Source organism: Aptenodytes patagonicus, chromosome 1 (genome assembly GCF_965638725.1).
Source record: "Aptenodytes patagonicus chromosome 1, bAptPat1.pri.cur, whole genome shotgun sequence".
NCBI classification, from domain to species: Eukaryota; Metazoa; Chordata; class Aves; order Sphenisciformes; family Spheniscidae; genus Aptenodytes; species Aptenodytes patagonicus.
The window spans coordinates 206,309,169-206,329,520 of NC_134949.1; the positions used below are offsets into that span (position 1 = coordinate 206,309,169).

General features: G+C 40.2%; 1 protein-coding gene across 6 annotated transcripts in view; it reads right to left on the bottom strand.

The window, feature by feature from the left end:
- SGCG (sarcoglycan gamma) overlaps positions 1 to 20,352 on the bottom strand; it is a 161,413-nt gene that overhangs the window by 97,039 nt on the left and 44,022 nt on the right. For 2 of the 6 annotated variants that reach the window (XM_076328102.1, XM_076328100.1), the window contains exon 1: positions 19,896 to 19,990. The exons of 2 other annotated variants lie outside the window; for them this stretch is intronic. The gene's annotated coding sequence lies outside the window, so the exon portion shown is untranslated. Of the gene's footprint in view, positions 1 to 18,862; positions 18,879 to 19,709; positions 19,753 to 19,895; positions 19,991 to 20,352 lie in introns of those variants that run through there. 2 more of the 6 variants (XM_076328103.1, XM_076328104.1) reach the window with 2 other exon arrangements.

The following is a 20,352-nucleotide window of genomic DNA, read 5'->3' on the forward strand; positions in this document are numbered from 1 at the left end:
AGTCCAACCCACCTGCAATGAGCAGGGACATCTTCAACTAAATCAGGTCACTCAGAGCCCTGTCCAACCTGACCTTGAATGTTGCCAGGGATGGGGCATCCACCACCTCTCTGGGCAACCTGTGCCAGTGTTTCACCACCCTCAGCACAAAAAATTTCTTCCTTCTATCTAGTCTAAATCTAGCCCCCTTTAGTTTAAAGCCATTCCCCCTTGTCCTGTCGCAATAGGCCCTGCTAAAATGTTTGCCACCATCTTTTTTATAAGCCCCCTTTAAATACTGATAGGATGCAATAAGGTCTCCCCAAAGCCTTCTCTTCTCTAGGCTGAACAACCCCAACTCTCTCAGCCTTGCTTCATAGCAGAGGTGCTCCATCCCCCTGATCATTTTTGTGGCCGTCCTCTGGACCTGCTCCAACAGGTCCGTGTCTTTCTTATGCTGAGGGCTCCAGAGCTGGACGCAGTACTCCAGGTGGGGTCTCACCAGAGCAGAGGAGAGGGGCAGAATCACCTCCCTCGACCTGCTGGCCACGCTTCTTTCCATGCAGCCCACGATACGACTGGCCTTCTGGGCTGCAAGCGCACATTGCTGGCTCATGTCCAGCTTTTCATCCACCAGTACCCCCAAGTCCTTCTCGGCAGGGCTGCTCTCAATCCCTTCATCCCCCAGCCTGTATTGACAACTGGGGGTTGCCCCAACCCAGGTGCAGGACCTTGCCCTTGGCCTTGTTGAACCTCATGAGGTTCACACGGGCCCACTTCTCCAGCTTGTCCAGGTCCCTCTGCATGGCATCCCGTCCCTCAGGCGTGTCGACCACACCACTCAGCTTGGTGTCATCTGCCAACTTGCTGAGGGTACACTCGATCCCACTGTCTATGTCATTGATGAAGATATTAAACAGTACCGGTCCCAATACGGACCCCTGCGGGACGCCACTTGTCACCAATCTCCATCTGGACATTGAGCCGTTGACAACTACCCTCTTGGATGAGACCATCTAACCAATTCCTCACCCACCGGACAGTCCACCCATCAAATCCATACCTCTCCAGTTTAGAGAGAAGGATGTTGTGGGGGGCCGTGTCAAAGGCCTTATAGAAACCCAGATAGATGACAACCATAGCCCTTCCCCTGTCCACTGATGTAGTCACTCCATCATAGAAGGCCACTAGGTTAGTCAGGCAGGACTTGCCCTTGGTGAAGCCATGCTGGCTGTCTTGAATCACCTCCCTGTCCTCCATGTGCCTTAGCATAGCTTCCAGGAGGATCTGCTCCATGATCTTCCCAGGCACAGAGGCGAGACTGACTGGCCTGTAGTTCCCCGGGTCTTCCTTTTTTCCCTTTTGAAAAATGGGGGTTATGTTTCCCCTTTTCCAGGCAGTGGGAACTTCACCAGACTGCCACGACTTCTCAAATATGATGGATAGTAGCTTAGCAACTTCATCTGCCAGTTCCTTCAGGACCCGCGGATGGATCTCATCGGGTCCCATGGACTTGTGCACCTTCAGGTACCTTACATGGTCTCGAACCTGATGTTCTCCCACAGTGGGCGGCTCTTCATTCTCCTCGTCCCCACCTTTGCCTTCTGCGGCTTGGGCGGTGAGGCTCGAGCACTTGCTGGTGAAGACTGAGGCAAAAAAGTCATTGAGTACCTCCGCCTTCTCCATGTCCTGGGTAACCAGGTCTCCCATTTCGTTCTGGAGAGGGCCCACATTTCCCCTCATCTTCCTTTTATCCCCAACGTACCTATAGAAACTTTTGTGCCCTTGACATCCCTGGCCAGATTTAATTCTATCAGGGCTTTAGCTTTCCTAACCTGATCCCTGGCTGCTCGGACAATTTCTCTGTATTCCTCCCAGGCTACCTGTCCTTGATTCCACCCTCTGTAGGCTTCCCTTTTGTGTTTGAGTTTGTCCAGGAGCTCCTTGTTCAGCCATGCAGGCCTCCTGGCGTTTTTGCCTGACTTCCTCTTTGTTGGGATGCATCGCTCCTGAGCTTGAAGGAGGTGGTCCTTGAACATTACCTAGCTTTCTTGGGGCCCTCTTCCCTCCAGGGCTTTGTCCCATGTCACTCTACCAAGCAGATCCCTGAGGAGACCAAAGTCTGCTCTCCTGAAGTCCAGGGCAGTGAGCTTGCTGTGTGCCCTCCTCAGTGCCCTAAGGATCTTGAACTCCACCTTTTCATGGTCGCTGCAGCCCAGGCTGCCCTTAAGCTTCACATTCCCCACCAGCCCCTCCTTGCTAGTGAGAACAAGGTCCAGCATAGCACCTCTCCTCGTTGGCTCCTCTACCACTTGGAGCAGGAAGTTATCATCGACGCATTCCAGGAACCTCCCAGATTGCTTATGCCCTGCTGTGTTGTGCCTCCAACAGATGTTGGGGTGGTTGAAGTCCCCCATGAGGACCAGGGCTTGTGAGCGTGAGGCTGCTCCTATCTGTCTATAGAGGGTCTCATCCACTCCGTCTTCCTGGTTGGGTGGCCTGTAGCAGACCCCCACTGTAATGTCACCTGTCCCTGCCTTCCCTTTAATTCTGACCCATAAGCTCTTGGTCAGCTCCTCATCCATCCCCAGGCAGAGCTCCATGCACTCCAGCTGGTCATTGACATAGAGGGCGACACCCCCTCCTCGTCTCCCCTGCCTGTCCTTCCTAAAGAGCCTGTATCCTTCCAAGCCCAACACTCCAACCATAGGAGCCATCCCATCACATCTCTGTGATGCCAATAAGGTCGTAGCCCTGGCGTGCGCACGTCTCTAACTCCTCTTGTTTATTCCCCATGCTACGTGCATTTGCATAGAGGCATTGAAGTTGGGCCCCCGATGAAGCTGTCTTACTGGCTGGAGTTCCTTTGTGCTGCTCTTCAGGCGCTCTCCTGCTGACCTGTGATCCTTCTCCAGGCTCTGGGCACCTATCGCTGGCCCTGGCATCAACCTTGTAGGAGTGGGATGGATTGAGGTTCCCCTCCCCCGGCATCTCTAGTTTAAAGCCCTCTTCACCAGCCTGGCAAGCCTATGACTGAAATTGCTCTTCCCCTTCTCTGACAGATGGACCCCGTCAGCCCCCAGTAGACCAGGTTTCTCAAAGCGAGTCTCATGGTCTGAGTAGCCGAACCCCTGGCTGTGGCACCAGTCCCGTAACCATTTGTTGACTCACCAGATTCAACTGCCCCTTTCAAACCCCTTCCCTTTGACCGGCAGGATTGATGAAAAAACTACCTGCGCTCCTGAGTCCCTTACCACCGCTCCCAGGGCTCTGTAGTCCTTCTTGATAGTCCTCAGACTGCTCCTGGCTGTGTCACTGGTGCCCACGTGAAACAGCAGCAGCAGATAATAGTCAGTGGACTGTACGAGGCTTGGTAGCCTCTCAGTGACATCCCTGATGCAAGCCCCCGGTAAGCAGCACACCTCTCTAGAGGGTGCGTCCCATCAGCAACTAGGTGCCTCTGTGCCTCTCAGAAGAGAGTCGCCTACTACTATCACCCATCGCTTTTTTTTAGTGGCGCTGGTTGTTATATGGGGGGCAGATCGGGCTGCATTACCCAGCTCCAGCGTCTCTCCTGATGTTATAGGTCTTTCCTCTTCAGTCTGCAGAGCGGTGAAGACGTTCTGCAAGGGCACCTCAGGCTTTGGGGGAAGTCTCTTCCTCCTGCTGGTCCTTGCCTTTGCAACCATCCATTCTTCTGCATTATTGGCCCCCCCGCTCCCTTCTGTGTTTGCTGGTGGGGGAGTTTTTGGCGGTTTGGCCGTGGGCTGTGGGTCTGCTGCAGACTGTGCTTGGAACCAGCTATCTAGCTCCTTCTCTGCCTCCCTGATGTTGTGCAGCCTTCTCACCGCCTCCTGCAGCTCAGCCACCTGCTGCAGGAGGTCCTCCACCCGGGCACACCTTTTGCAGGCAGGTCTGCTGCCTGTCCCTACCCCAGGAGAGAGGTCCAGGCACTTCCTGCAGCCTGAGGTCTGCACCGCAGCCTCTCCCTTCAGCAGTTCCATCTGCGTGGAGGCATTGGCTGCCGCTGGGGTAGATGGTGCAGACCAGCAGCTCGAGCCACGGCCTTTTCCCTCAGATGAGTTCCCACCATTCTGCCTTGAGGGTCGGGTAGGATGAGTACCCTTGACCTGCGCCCAGTTGCTGGGTTATGTGCACACCAAGTCCCCCACTCGGCCCGTGGAATGCCCCTCCTTTGAAGAGGCGCCCTCCCTCGCAAACTGCCACGCAAACTGCCGCGCCACGCCCTAGCTGCCGCGCCTCGCTCTGGGTCGCTAGCGCTCCCTGGGGCTGCCTTTACTGGCAGTGGGGGGTGGCAGCCGTTGCTCCTGGCCCCGCCCACACCTCGTCAGCCGCCCTGGTGAGAGCTGCCGGCTCCCGGCGGGTCTCTGCGCTTCCCTGTGGGTTCCCCGGCTCAGGAAATCCCCCTGTATGCCGCGATCCGCTGCTCCGCTGCGGGACGCGCCCGCACCGGAGCTGATGGCCTTTGCGAGTGACGGTTGGTGGCAGTTACACCGTGTTTAAATCTGCCGCCATTACTCCTGGCCCCGCCCATGCCTCGTCAGCCACCCTCAGGAGAGCTGCCGGCTCCCGGCAACAATCATTTTCCTATATAGATTAAATTTAATGGACATTTCACTGCCTTTCTTTTTATGAGATTACCAAGATTATAAAATCCCTGTGTGGTGAACAAGAATTCCATCTGTTACACAGTGTCAAACCTACTTCTCAGAAAAACGTTCTTGCTTTTATAAAAGGGAATAATTCCTCATTTGACATAGAAGAAGTTTTATCAACTTGTGACAGTCCAGAGGAAGTGAACTGTTTTGCATCATGTGGTAGCTCCATCGGGCTGTGCAATATAACTACAATTTATATTTTTACTTAAATCTGCATGTAGGCGCAAAAGATGTAATTCTAACTGACAAAAATTCTGGAATATGCTCTGATATTTATAGGTTCATTTTTCTTTCTTCCCTGCTACAGCCTTTTCAGTAATTTCTCCAAATTGTAAATTATTTGAAAATTCTACCAAAGGTAAAACATACTTGTGCTCTTTAAAGATATATTTCTGTTTTGTATCAGAAATTGGAAGCCTGGCAAACAATTTGACATTTCAGACATTTCATGGAATTCAAATTCTTACCCTTGATACCGTATTTTTACACCACAACCTGTTGTACCTGCAAAAGCAATACATTCAGACGTGGAAGAAAGTGCCAGACAAAAAAATAAGGACATGTGAGTCTGCCATTCATTTCCAGACTGCTCTACAGAACTATTCCTGTATTCTCAAGTATACATTAAAATCTATTGTCCTCCAGAGAAAATCTCTTTCACTTGGATTTACAATATCATTGGCAAGTCCAGAAAACTACAGCACTTGTGAGACAACTACAGAAAAGATGTATTTTAAGACATTGTCATTGTTCTTTAAGTAAAAATGTTTCCTATTGCATTACAATGGACTAGGAAGATGTCCACATACCTTCGGAAGTCTAAGGTTATGGGACATTATCCTCCTGTTCAAGGGTTGTAACTTAAAACATTCTTCCCCAATTGCTTGCAAATATCTGATGGTCTCTGTCTACTTCACATTTTACCTATTCATAAGAGACTCTTCCTCTAAAATCCCTTTAGAACCATTTATAAACAGAATGAAGGTCACATTTTGGCTTAAACTGACATTATTGCTCTTTTATTTGTTCAAAATATCAAGATAGGTATAATCTGCCTGGGGGTATTCTACCCACTTTGACAATGCTGAAATTCTCCCTGTTTGCATACAAAATTAATAGGAATCACACAATATTTGAAGATTTATTTGTGTTTCTCATCACTATTCTACTCTGTACTCCAGCTCTTGGAAGAATGGACAGTGGGAATATATTGTTGAAGCAAAGCTAGAATCATGCAGTTAGCAATACCTAAATACACCAGAAGCTCTTGGGGCAGAAAATTAAGATGAAGCCATGTTTGATGCAATCTTGCTTCTTTTACCAGAAAGGCACACAAAGAACTTTTTTCCTTCTGAACATGAGTGAATAGCATCTAGTCCTGGTGACAGAATAATTATTAATTTTATTGATTTTTCCCAAAATTTCTACTGGTATTTTCATTTGGGACATTTCTTCAGAGTCATCCTCTAGAAAGAAGGGGCACATACAGAAATTTCGCAGACCTCCTCAGTGGGGAACATTGATGTTAACTCCTTTAGGATTTTCTTTTTGATATCTCTGTTCAGGCACATAAAATATAAATCTTCAGTGTATATCAAGTTCCCAAATATATATCATTAATGTACACAAATAAATACAAGTCAATAGAAAAAAACCACAAAGGAACTGAATGCATACTGTGGACTGCATGAACACACCTCAAAACACTCCTGTAAAGTATCAGGTTAGCTACTTGCAGCATCAATCACCAAAAATATTATCCCCAGTGTTTGATAATTTTTAACATCAGTGATAACTGATTGTTAGAAGGTATCTAACCCTGCACATCATCTGCTGAAGAAGCTATTCAGGCTACCTTCACTGGCCATTTTGCTAAAATGCATGGAGGGAAAAGAAAAAAAAAAATCACTGTCAAGACAGCGATTCAGGTATGGCAAGGTACATATAAAGTCGTTTAGGAAGTACCGCAAAGCAAAGTTTCTGTCTCTGTGGTCCCCTGATCAACCAATATTAATTTAACACCTACCAAAGCTGACTCGTGTTATCCCGGAGTGATCCAACACAGGAATTCTTAGATGTTACAAACAGCCACAAGACATGAAGGACTGGTCCTCACTACCTCTGATCATGAAGCAGTTAAGACATGGTATTTGAACAGACAGCACATCTTTTATGATCATAGCAATAATATTCTGAAACAAATTTGAAATTTGTGTTGGCAGGTAAGTATTTCATCTAGGAAGAGTGCTGGGAAACAGCAAACTAGGAAGTCCAGTTTATGCTTACCACTTATATCAGCAGCAAAGATGAAACTGAAATTAGTGACAGCGTACAAAGAGAACAAAAAGAGAATAGAGGGCCTGGGTATTTTTGCTGTTGCTTTCAGTTGTGCCTAAAAATCCTTTAAAAACAGCAAAGAAACAGTGAAAGCTTAATTAACGATTTGTACTATAAACAGAAGTAATGAGGCTTAGTTGTATACAAATTTGTACCTTTTGTTCTTCAAGTATCCACATCAATGCAGTAACCTTGTTACTTTTGCTCTCTCCAAGTCCTTTATAAAAATTTCCTGGGCAAAAGATAATACATCCCAGTACTAGCTAGTTTGAATTGTGTGTTCTGACCCAGCAGATACTATTCACGTGCCAACAGAATGTACCAGGACAGAGGTTTCTTTTAATAAGGGCATTACCTCACAAGAAACTTTCACAAAACTTGAAAAAACATCATTACCCTGAAAAGCTCTATACCTTCATTTTATCATACTCAAATTCAGCTGCAAAGTCAAAAAAGATTGGGGGGGTAGCAACACTGAGGTGAACAAACAGTAAGTAGAATTCCATCAGCTTAATTTGTAAAAAAAAAAAAAAAAAAAGAAAATTAAAACAGAATTAAATACTGACTGACAGAAATAGACAGAAACAATTAACAGGGTAATATTTTACATAGCTTTTACAAACAGGTCTTATTTTAAAACACATACTTTTCCTACAAGAACAGAACATGTGATAAATAATAAAACAAAATCAAATATTCAGAAAATATTAGGAAACCTAATGACTGATTTAATTAAAATAAATTTTGAGAAATATTTTTTCAATTTTGCTCCAGCTGCTTTGTATTACTATATCCTATTCCATCAGCAGATCCCATCTGATAACAACAAATTGACCTACACAAATAATCAAGAACACTTTTTATGTTTATTATCTTATCTATGAAGTTAAAACCATAAAAGGGACCATACCGGAGCAGACCGAAGTCCATTTAGCTCAATAGCCTATCTCTGATGGTGACTAAAAGATGATACTGATGAAAGAATGGAAGCCTTCTTACAGATCTCCATCATACTGTTCTCTCTGACACTGATCATTTCTTTTCTAGGTTGTGTTGTCCTCCTTGTATGAAAGCAGTGCTATTCCTTTGGTTGTACTTATTAACTTTCTCTTAACTTACCCAGGTCACAGATGGAGGAGGAACAAAAACAGCACACAGGATTCAAAAGGCAGGTAGATGATGGAGTTGTACAATACTCTCTTTTGATCTCTACCATTTCCCCATGAATTCCAAATGCTTCATTTTCTGACAACTAGTGGGCACTGAACTGGTGTTTTCAATGAATCATTCATCATAACCCCAGGATCTCACTATGAAGTTGTAATAGTTCAGATACCATCACTTCGCATTTGAAGGTCTTTTTCCCTCTATGTGTAAAACTTAACATCTACCTAGACTGCATTTTATCTGCCATTTGCCATATCTTGAAATGCCCTTCAGCGAAGTAAAAACAGATGGAGAGTGGCAACCTGCATAGGCAACTGGTAGGTGGTAGTCATTGGAGACTTCCTTTAGCAGGAGACAGAGGCACCCATCTGCTGACCTGACTTTGATGTCTTGGGAGTTCTTCTGCTTGCTGAGTGATCAGATACAGGATATTGCAGAGACTTCTGAGGCTTATCCAGCCCTTGCTGCTCATCACATGGAATGATACTTCTAAGGGTGAGCACATGAAGAGTGACTATGGAGCTCTGACAGAGGGATAAAGCGTTTAAGGGCCAGCTGGTTTTCTCAATCCTTCCAGTGAAAGAGAAAGGTTCATATAGGAGCGGACATATCTGGCATGTTAACACCTTACTAATTAGCTGGTGTCAGAGGCAGAGCTTTGGCTTTTATGACCACAGAAGCCTCTTGAAGGAGTAAGAACTATTGAGAAGAGATAGGATCCATCTGACCAAGTTGGGCAAGAGCATCTTTGCTAACTTAGTGAGGAAAGCTTTAAACTAGGTACATCAGGAGAGGGTTGCTATAGCCTTAAAAGAAGTGAATGCATGGGGGGCAGCAAAGAAGCATCCAGGGGACAGCATGATGGAGAAGGCTCTTTCCCTTTCCTTATAAAAGTGGCATGACTGGGGTCCATCTCCAGTGTCTATACATGCATGAATACAGCATGGGAAACAAGAGCAATTCATGCAGAGCTGCAGAGCAACGATGCCACTGAAATTACAGGAATACATTGGATAGCCCGCATGACTGGAGTGCCGCAATGGATGGATACAAGCACTCAGGAAAGAAAGGCTGGGAAGGCAAGGAGGAAGAGGGTTGCACTGTGTGCAAAGGGCTGAGTCAAATGCATACAGTTTTGCTTTGAAACAGAAAAGGAGACATTCAAGATGTTATGAGAAAGATCAAAGGACAAGTGATGTTCTACTAAGAGTCTGCTACAGACTCCCTGATAAAGTACAGCAGGAGGATGGACTAGATGATTTCCAGAGGCCTCTTCCAATCTAAATTAATTCAGGATTCTGCAATCTTTAGAGCTAGCCTTTTATCACCATTAGTAGTTCACCTATTCTTGAGTTCTTTCAGAGGTCTTTGGTGAATATCTTCTGATTTTGAATATTACTATGTATTTTATCTACGTCCCCTATAGATAAGCTTTTTCTATAGTCCTTTTATTCTGAAATAAATCCTTTGATGAGTACCCCATAAAGTGGGGTTCTAGCACAGAAAGTGCTCCAGCTTCTTCCACAATTAACAGAAACACAAATAATTTATTTTGCATACTTCTTATAACTTTCACTTCTCTGACCACTCTTTTTAGAGTCTGATCGTCCATTTACCATACAAACTACCTGGCATGTGTTGGTTGTTGTCATGTTTGAAGAAAGATTTATCGTCACTTATGATGTTCATTGTTCCTTAAACATTTTTGTCCAGCTGTATTGTTTTTAGATTTAACCTGCCAGAGTTCATGATCTTTTCTATTTTGTTCATTTGCACACAACTTCAGATTTGGGAAATATGACTTCTTGCTTCTAATTATTTCCCTTAATCTGCTGATTTGCCATGCTGAGTTATTTTTCCTCTCTCAAACTTTTTTTGATAGAGAGCATATGTCCAACCTGTCCGTCCAATATAATGCTCTTAAATATTTTCTGGGATGCTTTCAGCTTACTTTTTGGCAAGCACCTTCATCCTTATGCAGTTATTTTTGAAGCTGAGCACAAGCTGGGTGTGGATTTTTTACTTGAAATATACACACATTTTACATATTTAACATGCATAATGAAATATCTTATTCTGTGTTGGAAAGACGGTGAACCTAAGTTAAAGCATAGATTAAGTTTTGCCAATATAAACTATTGATAATTTTGTATTGCAGTAACATCTTTAAATGAAGAATAGGTAATCTGTATTATCTGTAATTTCACAAAAATTATTTTGTCTATGAAGTTCAGAGTTTACTTATTTGTGCAAAAGACACACAGAATTTGCTATGTGTTTCTGACCGCAATTTAAAGCGTTTCAAAGGAGCTAACTTGTTTCTAATATGCACCATTGCACCAAATATTTCTGACAGTAGTTAAAAACCCCTGTCTTCTCTAGATAAACATAGTGAAGTCATACTGATTTGAATTGAAATAATATTCCTTCATAAAAAGAGAAATTAAAACAATGTCACAATTTTAAGAAATAGGAAATCTGGATCAACAGTTCAAAGAATAACCTTAATACACTTCTTTTGCTCTACAAGGTATACAGTTTTTTATTTATTTCAAGAGTATTTACTTAGCATACTGCTTATTTGGAAAGAACATCTAAGAACTCCCCTTAAATCATCACATTCAAACTTTTATTATATCAGGTCAGCAGTAATACTCCTAACCTGGGTGATTAAATAGAATTCTGGCTACTTTAGAGTGGTTTGTATGTCTCTGGGTATCATGGATATTAAGAGAAGTTGTTTATTTGAGTAGTTGACAAAATGTATACAACCCATGCTGTTTGTATTGCTATTTAAATTGCTGCTCTCAATTACTTTTTTTTTTTTAACTGTATTGCTTGGATGCTATCAGTTATTTTCAATTCCCCCTTTATCATCAATGTACAGTATCTCAAGAAAAAAAACACCACAAAGTTTTACTTTAACACATAGTAAAGTTAAACTTTGCAGACAGGATCTGGTAGTTTGTCGCTTTGAGTGGCAGTGAAGATTAGGTTTCTGTGCACAAAATTTCATTTGTTAAGGACCATTAAATGAAAATAAGAATTGTTTTTGTGACCTTCAATTTTCCTATACTGGAGACAACACCAGGAATCTCAAAACACTGGTAGGCATAAACTTTTTAAAAACTTTTTTGTCATTTATCATGCTTTTTCTGGTTATTTATATACTTAGGGGAAGTGTGACAGATGTGCCAGAATTGCAAAGTTAACTCAGGGGGAGGAATGGGGAAATAATCTTCATTGGGGTTATTGAACATAGTGAAAGGCTTGAAGTTCTTTATAAATGTGAAGGAAATGAAAGCAATCCCTCTGATGGAGACAAATCATGAAAGAATCTCTGCTATCATAAACTTGTGTGGATGTCTACCAGACAAAGAATAATTTTAGATACTTTTAAAAAATATTTTTTAAAAAAGCAATTGCATCTTTTTCTATTTAAAATTTGAAAAAAAAAAAAAAAGATATATTTTTATGTTCTAGGTGTGTGATAGCAGATCCTTTCTATCATACAACAATGATTACCAGCAAGGCCAAAATGTATCTTGTAGAAATATTGTTCCTAATGCAAGTCCTGCTTGGACAGAGCTTTTAGCAAAAGTCTTTAATATTATCCTCAATGTTGTTCTCCGGAAAAGTATTTCATGTCCTTAGTGCTGGGAAGAGGTACTCTCTGTGAGAGCAAAAAGAAACAGCTCTATTTAAGTACATAAAGACATATGCATTGGCATAACCTTTTCTCTTTTTCCTGTTCTTGCTGCTGCTTTTGTGAAAGTGCTACTTCCAGGTAGCATGCTGTTATCTCTTTAGGGGCATACTTCCAGTTCATACAGTAGACCAGCACAATTACAAACCAGATAACTTAACTCCTTTCTGTGATGCTTTCCTATGTTGGTTAAGGACCTTGAAAAGCTGTTTATTTAGCCTTGCTAAATGATTTCATATAGTAAATGGAGTTATACTGCTATTCTGTGAAGCTTTTTTTGAATAGTGAAGTGAAAATACACCAAAGAAACAAGGAATGGAACTAGATGCAGAGGCTAGAGGTGAAAATTAACCTTCATGTCTTCCCTCCCTAATTCAAGTGATTGATCACAGATATGTTTTAAAAAATATGAAAGAATAATTTGACCTTGCATCTAAAAAGTCACAATTGTACCTTTTTTGAAAAATCACATGAAACTAAACTAAAAATTCAAAATTCACTTTCCTTTTCAGTAGCAAGGGAAGCAAAATGCTTTCCTATGTATACTGTGTCTCATTATATATTTTAAATCTCTTCCCTTTTCTGATGAATTTTAAATGTCAATGAACACAAAGTGATGTGCTTCTGTTGCATTGCAGTCCTGGTCATAACAGCTTTATTACTCATTTTTACTTACACAGGGGAAAACCAGATTAATTTAAATATGTATTAGACACATAAGGAAATCGTCAAAAGACACGTACTACAGCAGCCTTTTTTGGTGATGTTGACTTCAACTGTTTAGGCAGCAACCAACTCTACGTTTCTTCAGCAACCGTGACAAAGCAACAATGCAATGCAAGAAACACAGAAGATGAAGAACATGGCAAAATGTACAAATACTGGTTTTGATCAGTATGACACTTCTTGGATTAAAACCAGTAGGAAAGACATAGCTGATCTTCCAATTAGCTGTGAAAACAAACAAAGCATAAACAGAGCCCAGAAGTACATGTTAAGTATGTACGCATTCCAAAATAAACTAGAGCAAAATCTCTCATTTGACATAACATATATACTCCTTGTATCTCGAAGTAGAATTTTTCATAAAAAGTATTTAATCCAAAATGGAAATAAGCAGTTATTATTAAAATTCTTAACTTCCAATTAAAGTTGATTTACTGATGTAAATCAAGTACTGTAATCTGAAAATTAAGACTTATTTTTGGCATATTTCTTCATTTTAAAGATCCTAATTTGGGTAACTGGAAAACAATTCCTATTTGGATCAAATAACAAGCACATTACTTTGTCCAGGAAGTATGTCTGTATTTTCTAAAGTTATTCTTTGGGCATACACAGGAAAAGACATTCACAGAGCACAGGTATGACTTGCCTTTTTTAACTCAAATTAGACAGTTTGCTCATCAAATATAGACAATAGTGCCTGACATGTCAATCAGTTTTTGTAGTCTGAGATCTTACCAGAGAACCAACCCAGAACATAAAAAAAAAAAAAAAAAGGAATATTGTAACAGGAAAGTCTAATAACAATATCAGTATGCTATCTGCTACCTATGCATCCACTGCAGTATTATTTTCAGTTTTGACCATAAATAATGAGCAACAGACTAGTTCCAGAGCTTCAAAATTTTAACCATAGTTTGTGAAAACAGAATTAAAGGGGTTAAGACCAACTCCCTAAACTGTTCCTTGTAGGTCCAAAGAAAACTGCAGCTCATGCTGAAGTACTGGTTCTGATACACAGTTAAGAAAAATTCTTTGTGGCTTTTGTGCATGCTCAGATTGCTTACTACCTGCACTGTAGGCTGGATTAGACCCCTATTTCAAGAGAACAATTTACTTCACTGTGTGGGGATCACTAATCCTGAAACCCGCTCTACAGTCTAGCAAAGCTTTTACTTGGAAAAGCAAGTTCCACAACAGCATAAATAAGAGGTCCCACATATGTTTAAAAACATCCTCATCTGCTATGTTTGGCAGATAAGCTCCACTGTGAGTCAGAGGCAAAGCACTTACATTTTGATTAAAGCCCTCTGATAATTGTCCCTTCAATAAATGAACATTTCACTAATCCCAGAACAGGGGTGGTGACTTCTCATGCAAGCATTTCTCCAGGAAGAGAAAGAGCTGCAAATTAGGCTTTCCTAAACTCAAATTCTGGAAAAGTGTGCAAGTTTCTAATGGCAAAATAAAGATAAATTATGCTAGATCTTAGTTTCTGCAGGTTCACCTAGTCCAGGTTTGCAGGTGGTTTGGACTGTTCTCTACCATCTGGGCAACTAAACTCTGCCTAGGATAGATTTTGATTCCTTAATTGGCAGTTGAAGAACAACCTTACACACATTTCTGGAAGGTAATCATGCGTCAGAAAGGCTTTAGTTCAATATACGGACAACTGAGAGATTTTTTTAGCCTCTAGTGTGCAAAAGTAAAGAGTGTACTCATGGCTTCAAAATCTATTACTTCAATCTAAAAGAAAAAGCTGGATAAAATTTAGCTGAAATTTAAAATCATCTACCCCAATGTTAAAAGCTATTTCAGGATGGGAAAATTGTCTTGCAAATGTTCTCATTTCTTTTCAGCTGTGAATTAACAAAGTATGAAATCAGACATGTAAAAAAGAAAAAGTCTCCACAGTATAATTTAAGTACAGTAAATTAAATACTGTGAGTAGACACTTGGGGATAAGAGAAAAAGGTTAAGTAGTGGGTACACTCAGGAAACGAACGTGACAGACATAAGTGAAGGTTGTAAAATATGGGGAGAAAGTGCCCAGGGAATGCTGAAGAAAGTCACAAAGACAAGGGAAAGGTAGCAAAAGATGGAATCTGAATCTTCTGATAAAGCAAAGGAAGAGAGAATAATTTTGCTTTCTGCTGCCTTTGTTTTCATTATCTTACAATCTAGCCATTTATATGCTTTACTTACTAAACAATCCTAAATCAAAGCTTATTTCTAGATAATTTTTTGAATGCTAGTTTCAAATATTTTCCTGAGTTGAAGTCATATGTTACTAGGTACCTGAGGATTTCTGATACAGGAAGACAGTCATTTTAATGTTCTTAATTTAAATAGCATTTCAGAGGTTTTCAATATGACTAAGGCGATACAGCTTTGTCTTCCATAAACATGACTAAAATCAGTTAAAACAAATCACCAAGAGTGAATCACAACACTATCAGTTCAATAGACATTTAACTAAAAGCAAAATTAATGAAATATATGAATCTAAATGTAAAAAAGTAAGTACTTTCACAGATCACGAAAGTTGTTACTAACAGAATTTCAATGAAATATAAAATTCAAAAAGAATGTGGGGTACTCAGATAAACACAAACAGTGGTTTTATCAAATATATCTTATAAACAGTTTCTTCTCTGTTATGACAATACATTAATACTCTTATACAACTTCATGAATTTAAGAACTGCATTTCTGTTTGAAAGCATTATCTTCACACATGCATTGAACATAATTATTAAATGACTCATGAAATCATGCAGAATGAAATATACTATTTCATAATGCAGTTCTGTGTTTAAGCAAGATAACAGTTTTCAGAAGCCTTCTTCAGTATTTTCATTAAATGGAAAATACCTACCATAACACAACAAAACTAAAAGTAGAATGTTACAGGGAAGAAAAGTTTTGTGGCTAAAAGTAATGTCTTTTATTATACCAAACAGTAGGACTGAAAAAGTAGACAAGTTTTTTGGCATATAGGCCCTTCATCAGGTCTACCTGAGCATTTGAGACTAGAAAAATAGCCTGAAAAGTGGCATGGGCAGCATAGGACTACCATCTCCTATCCTGGTCTTGCTGCCCATCCCACAGAAAGTTTGGCTCCATAAAACTCTATGTTTGGCTACATAAAACTCTATACTATATCCATCCATACTACGTAACACTTGGCTCTGGGTGCCCTCTGGGTAAACTTTCACCTCTTTAGCCCTCAAAAATGACTGTCTTTTTATAGAACCAGCATATATGCCAGAAGCCTTGGGGTGTAATATGAAGGTACAAAGCTTATCAGGATACTATTACAGGAATGTGGAGCGAACCAAACCTGACACAGCCTCGTCTGCCTCATCCATGCTGACTTTTGGAGTGTTCACCATGCTCGCTCTCTCTTGTTTGGCACTCAGGCCAAACCCCAATTAACCTCTTCCTCCTCCACATACTGAAATCTATCTTATAAGTTTCTTAACCCTACTATGAAAACTTTCACTCAGACAAACAGTAACTACAACCTTTTCTGCCAGTCTCCCAAATATCCTCCCCTGTGACTTTTCAGCTCACAGGGAATGCTGATATTAAAATAATCCTGTTACTTTTTTGGCTTTAAAATCTGAATCTGTCCATTTTCTTCCTTGTATTTCCATGTAAAATTCAAGTCCAATATTACAGTTAATTCTTACTGATTTATAGGAACTTTATGCAGGCCCAACAGGAACTTGAGAATACGGCTAGCTACCAATCTCCAATGACATATCTTATTTGGTAAACTGCAATGCCCTCCTCATACTGAAAGTAGACATGAAATCTGAAACATTGCAGATTGGATCAGCTAGTAAGACAACCAGGGGAGTAACCAAGACCAGTAGGTAAATAATAATAATAAAGGGAATATTCAGGAAAATCTTTCTGAACAAATTCTGAGAATCCCAGAAAAAAATTAGGCTGCAATGGACCTCTGCAGATCATCTATCCCAGTTCAACGCTGGACTGGAACAGACCTTTGGATGCAGCTTGCCTTCTACAGCCTTGCTAACGCAGTTAGGGTCTGCAGTTAGGGTCCATTGCCATAGCTGCGCTCTGCTGACTCAGCTTCATTCCAGAACATTTATTTTTTAAGAACCACTTCCATTTTATTCTGCTTTCAGCAGTCCAGAGTCACCATAGCATGGTTTTTATTTACTTATTAGTGCCCTTCCCTTCAATCTCCTTTTTCTCAAAACTGAGGAAACTATGTGCAGTGGAACTTTGCAGACATGTCTCCTTCCATCAGCAGCCATCACTGACAGAGGCTGCACGCTTCTCATAGCCAGGTCTAACAGCTTTGAAATTCAAAGTAGGACCTCCGTGAAACTTTAACTTGAAACAGAGGCTGATGTACACTACACAGCCAGCCTTTTCTGAAAGTCAATAGTATCCAGAACTGATAAGCCAATGATGCAAAAAGTCTGTATAAAATTTAGTATCTGCCACTCGCACTACTGGAAAAAGCTAAGGCGAAGAAAAGGTACCAAGACTTCTTTTGTTCCTCAGAGCACCGACGACACAGCAAATAAACAAGGAGGAACTGAAAAGCATTACTACAAGATGATTCCACCTCTACATCCCATTCTTGAAAATACATACATACGTGATTCTTACAGAAAACCTTCAGGATATACATATGCACACACACAAATAAACAAACATATTATATGTCTTAGTGAAAACATTGTGTTTTATGGCTAACACCAGCAATATCCAACACTTAGCACATACCATATTCCATTTTGAAAAATATTGATGTACTTCAGTTTATATTAGTCTTCACAATCTTATACAGAAGTAGTACTTCATCCACCACAGAAACACAACCAACCATGGCATGAAATGCAGCAGCTGTATAACAGCTTTTGGCAGATATACAGAAAAGTTTAATGAGAAGACTGGCCCAGGTAGCCAAAGCTACAGATGAATTAAATAGTGAGAATATTGTTACCCAAGCTGAAAATTTGACAAGGATATTGAATTAACCTGTTATCCAAACGGCTATGATGCTTTTAGCCTGGTTTAATAAATAAAAAACCAACCACACTCTATGTCACTGTCTAAATCGTCTGTCTCCCATTTGTTTCCCTCCCTCCTGCAATAGCTTTTGAGCTTCTTGGCCAATTTCAACCAAATTCAACAGACAAGTAGAGGTCTCAGAAATACTACATTCCTATAAACTTTCTGAAAATGAGACAGGAGAGAAGAAGAAACCCCATTTATGTCTCCACTGAGAGACTGCAATGGGCAAGAAGACCTTATTAGATATCAGGAAACCTGTATGAGAGAAAGACCTTCTAAATCTCTCTGTTATGGAAAATCTTCAGTCACTGCTCATTAAACATCTAAGACAATCAACTTTGAGAAATAAGTCCACCAGAAATCCAGCTTACTTAATTCCAAGTCATGAAAATAATTAAAAACTATAAGAGGTCGGGACCTGGGATTCGTTATCTCATGTAAAAGGCATTACTTTTCACAGGAAGGAATAAATCTCACAAGGCTATTCAAGCAAGAGAATCTTGCCCAGACAACTTTTCTGTGCCTTTTGACAGAGCCTTGGGTTTGTATGATACAATATATCCATTGCTTCCTTTCAACTGTTCCTCCAAACTCTTTTCCCTTACCTTAAAATATACATTTTTGCATGAGTATTCTCAACATTAAGTATTGTCACACATATCTGTATAATTACAAACCTATTACAGTAAGGATGAATATTGTATCTTCATATTGTTACTAAAGCCTTATGATTATGAATAAAAACTAAAATATAACCTGCTTTTAACCACTGAGTTTTCAACCAGGAAAAGTTGCATGTTATTAGCAAAAGTGTAAAGGTTTAGAAAAGAGATTTTAAATGGTTCCCTCTAATGCTGGGCTTAATTTAGATCCTTTTATTTTTAATTTAACTCCACACAGTGGTTCTTACCCTTTGATGGTATTCTAGGACCATTTGTTCTTCATTATGTAATGGAAAGGAGGTCTGCATCTAGTATGTGAATATCACATTTATTTAGAAGATAAACGGACATTCATCTCAGCCAAAGTGGCATCAGTTGTGACTATGCATAACAACCAAAACTTCCAAAATCTTAACTGACTGCAAACTTTCAGAACTCTTCGGCACGAAGTTACTATAGTTCACTCATGTGGATTACTCATTTGGATGTGGCTATGCGGGCCAGAATTCATCTCACCAAACACAGATAACATCAGCCATACTTACCTAGGCCCCCTCCACAGACAATGGAGAGAGGCAGACACTTCTAGGACATGATTCATCTCCTCCTCAAGTAGGAAGAGATTTAAGATAGATATGGTGAAACCACCCATATCTCTATAAAAGGAGCCTAGCTGACTGGTGGTGATGCAGTCAAATCACATTCCTACACTTTGGCAATATCCTGTTTTAGGAACTTATGTGCTTATTCTGATGCATGATTAAATATGCAGTGTGAGCACCTGTTGGTGGAGAGACACCAAGCATCATCCAATAAATCATTTGATAATGAGTCAGTAACCCACTGATACCTAGTTAGTCATTTTCTTTCAGTCAGTGAAATTATCAAAGAGAAAATGTATTTGAATTCAAGGAGACTACAAACTTGTAAAAGGAGTTCTGAATACACATAGTTGGACGCTCCATATTAATTCAAGTACATTTCAAAGAAGTTAGAATTGATTTTGATAACAGTTCCTGAGATAGAAGGTTATTATCACACCATCAAGCCAAAAAGAAGTGTTCAGCCGAAGCATGGATCCATTCTTGACTAAATTTAACTTTCAGTATGATAGATAAACAGAAAAATTTAGAGCTACAAACATCAGAGATTTACTACTGCAAATCATATATTTATATAAGTACAGTAATACCTCTGTATAATCATATGATAGTGTAAAAGATTTAAAAAGTACTAAAAGTTAGCTTCTTAATATTACACAAGTGCAAGTTTAAACTTTGCAACTTAATACTGCATTTAATTGTAAAAACAAGCATATTTAAACTATCAGAATCTAAAATACTAATTGTATATAAAAATGAACATTTAAATTTAGGTCCTAAAATAAATCACCTAAGCAGCAACATGATCCTCAAATCAGGACAGAATGAGCCTGAAATGTTGCACAGAAAATCAGATGGGGGGGCAAGCTCAATACATCAATCTAATAAGTAAAGAACAAACAACAAACAACTCAATTATTAATATGCTAATACTTTAATACAGTTATAAAAAGACATTTAAAAAATTGTTACTTACTTTAGAGATCTGAAACAATGCAGACTTCTGAATAAACTACAACCAGTTTCTTCCCAAGAGAGAATTGTCTAACTTTTCCACTACTTTCAAATCTGGAGTGGAAGATATTTTAGGCCTGGCCAAATATCACTGGAAGAAAATTCGTTCACATGTTTGGCTGTGTTTTGCATTCCATCCTGTTGCTTTGGCATACAGACGCAGCTAATTATAATCTGTGACATAAGCGGCCAATTCTACTGCTAAAATGGTTGTGTACTGACTCCAGAAATGAACTGCCCCACTGTAAGACATACCAATCCATAATGCATACGAAAATGGCCCAACCTGTCATGCCAACTGCTTTATTAAAATCTGAGAATATGCAGCACTTCATAGAATCTGCATGTAAAAACTATTAACATAGTTAGCTGCTAACAGCACACAATGCAAGACCAGAAACAAAAAAGACTTCTGCTTT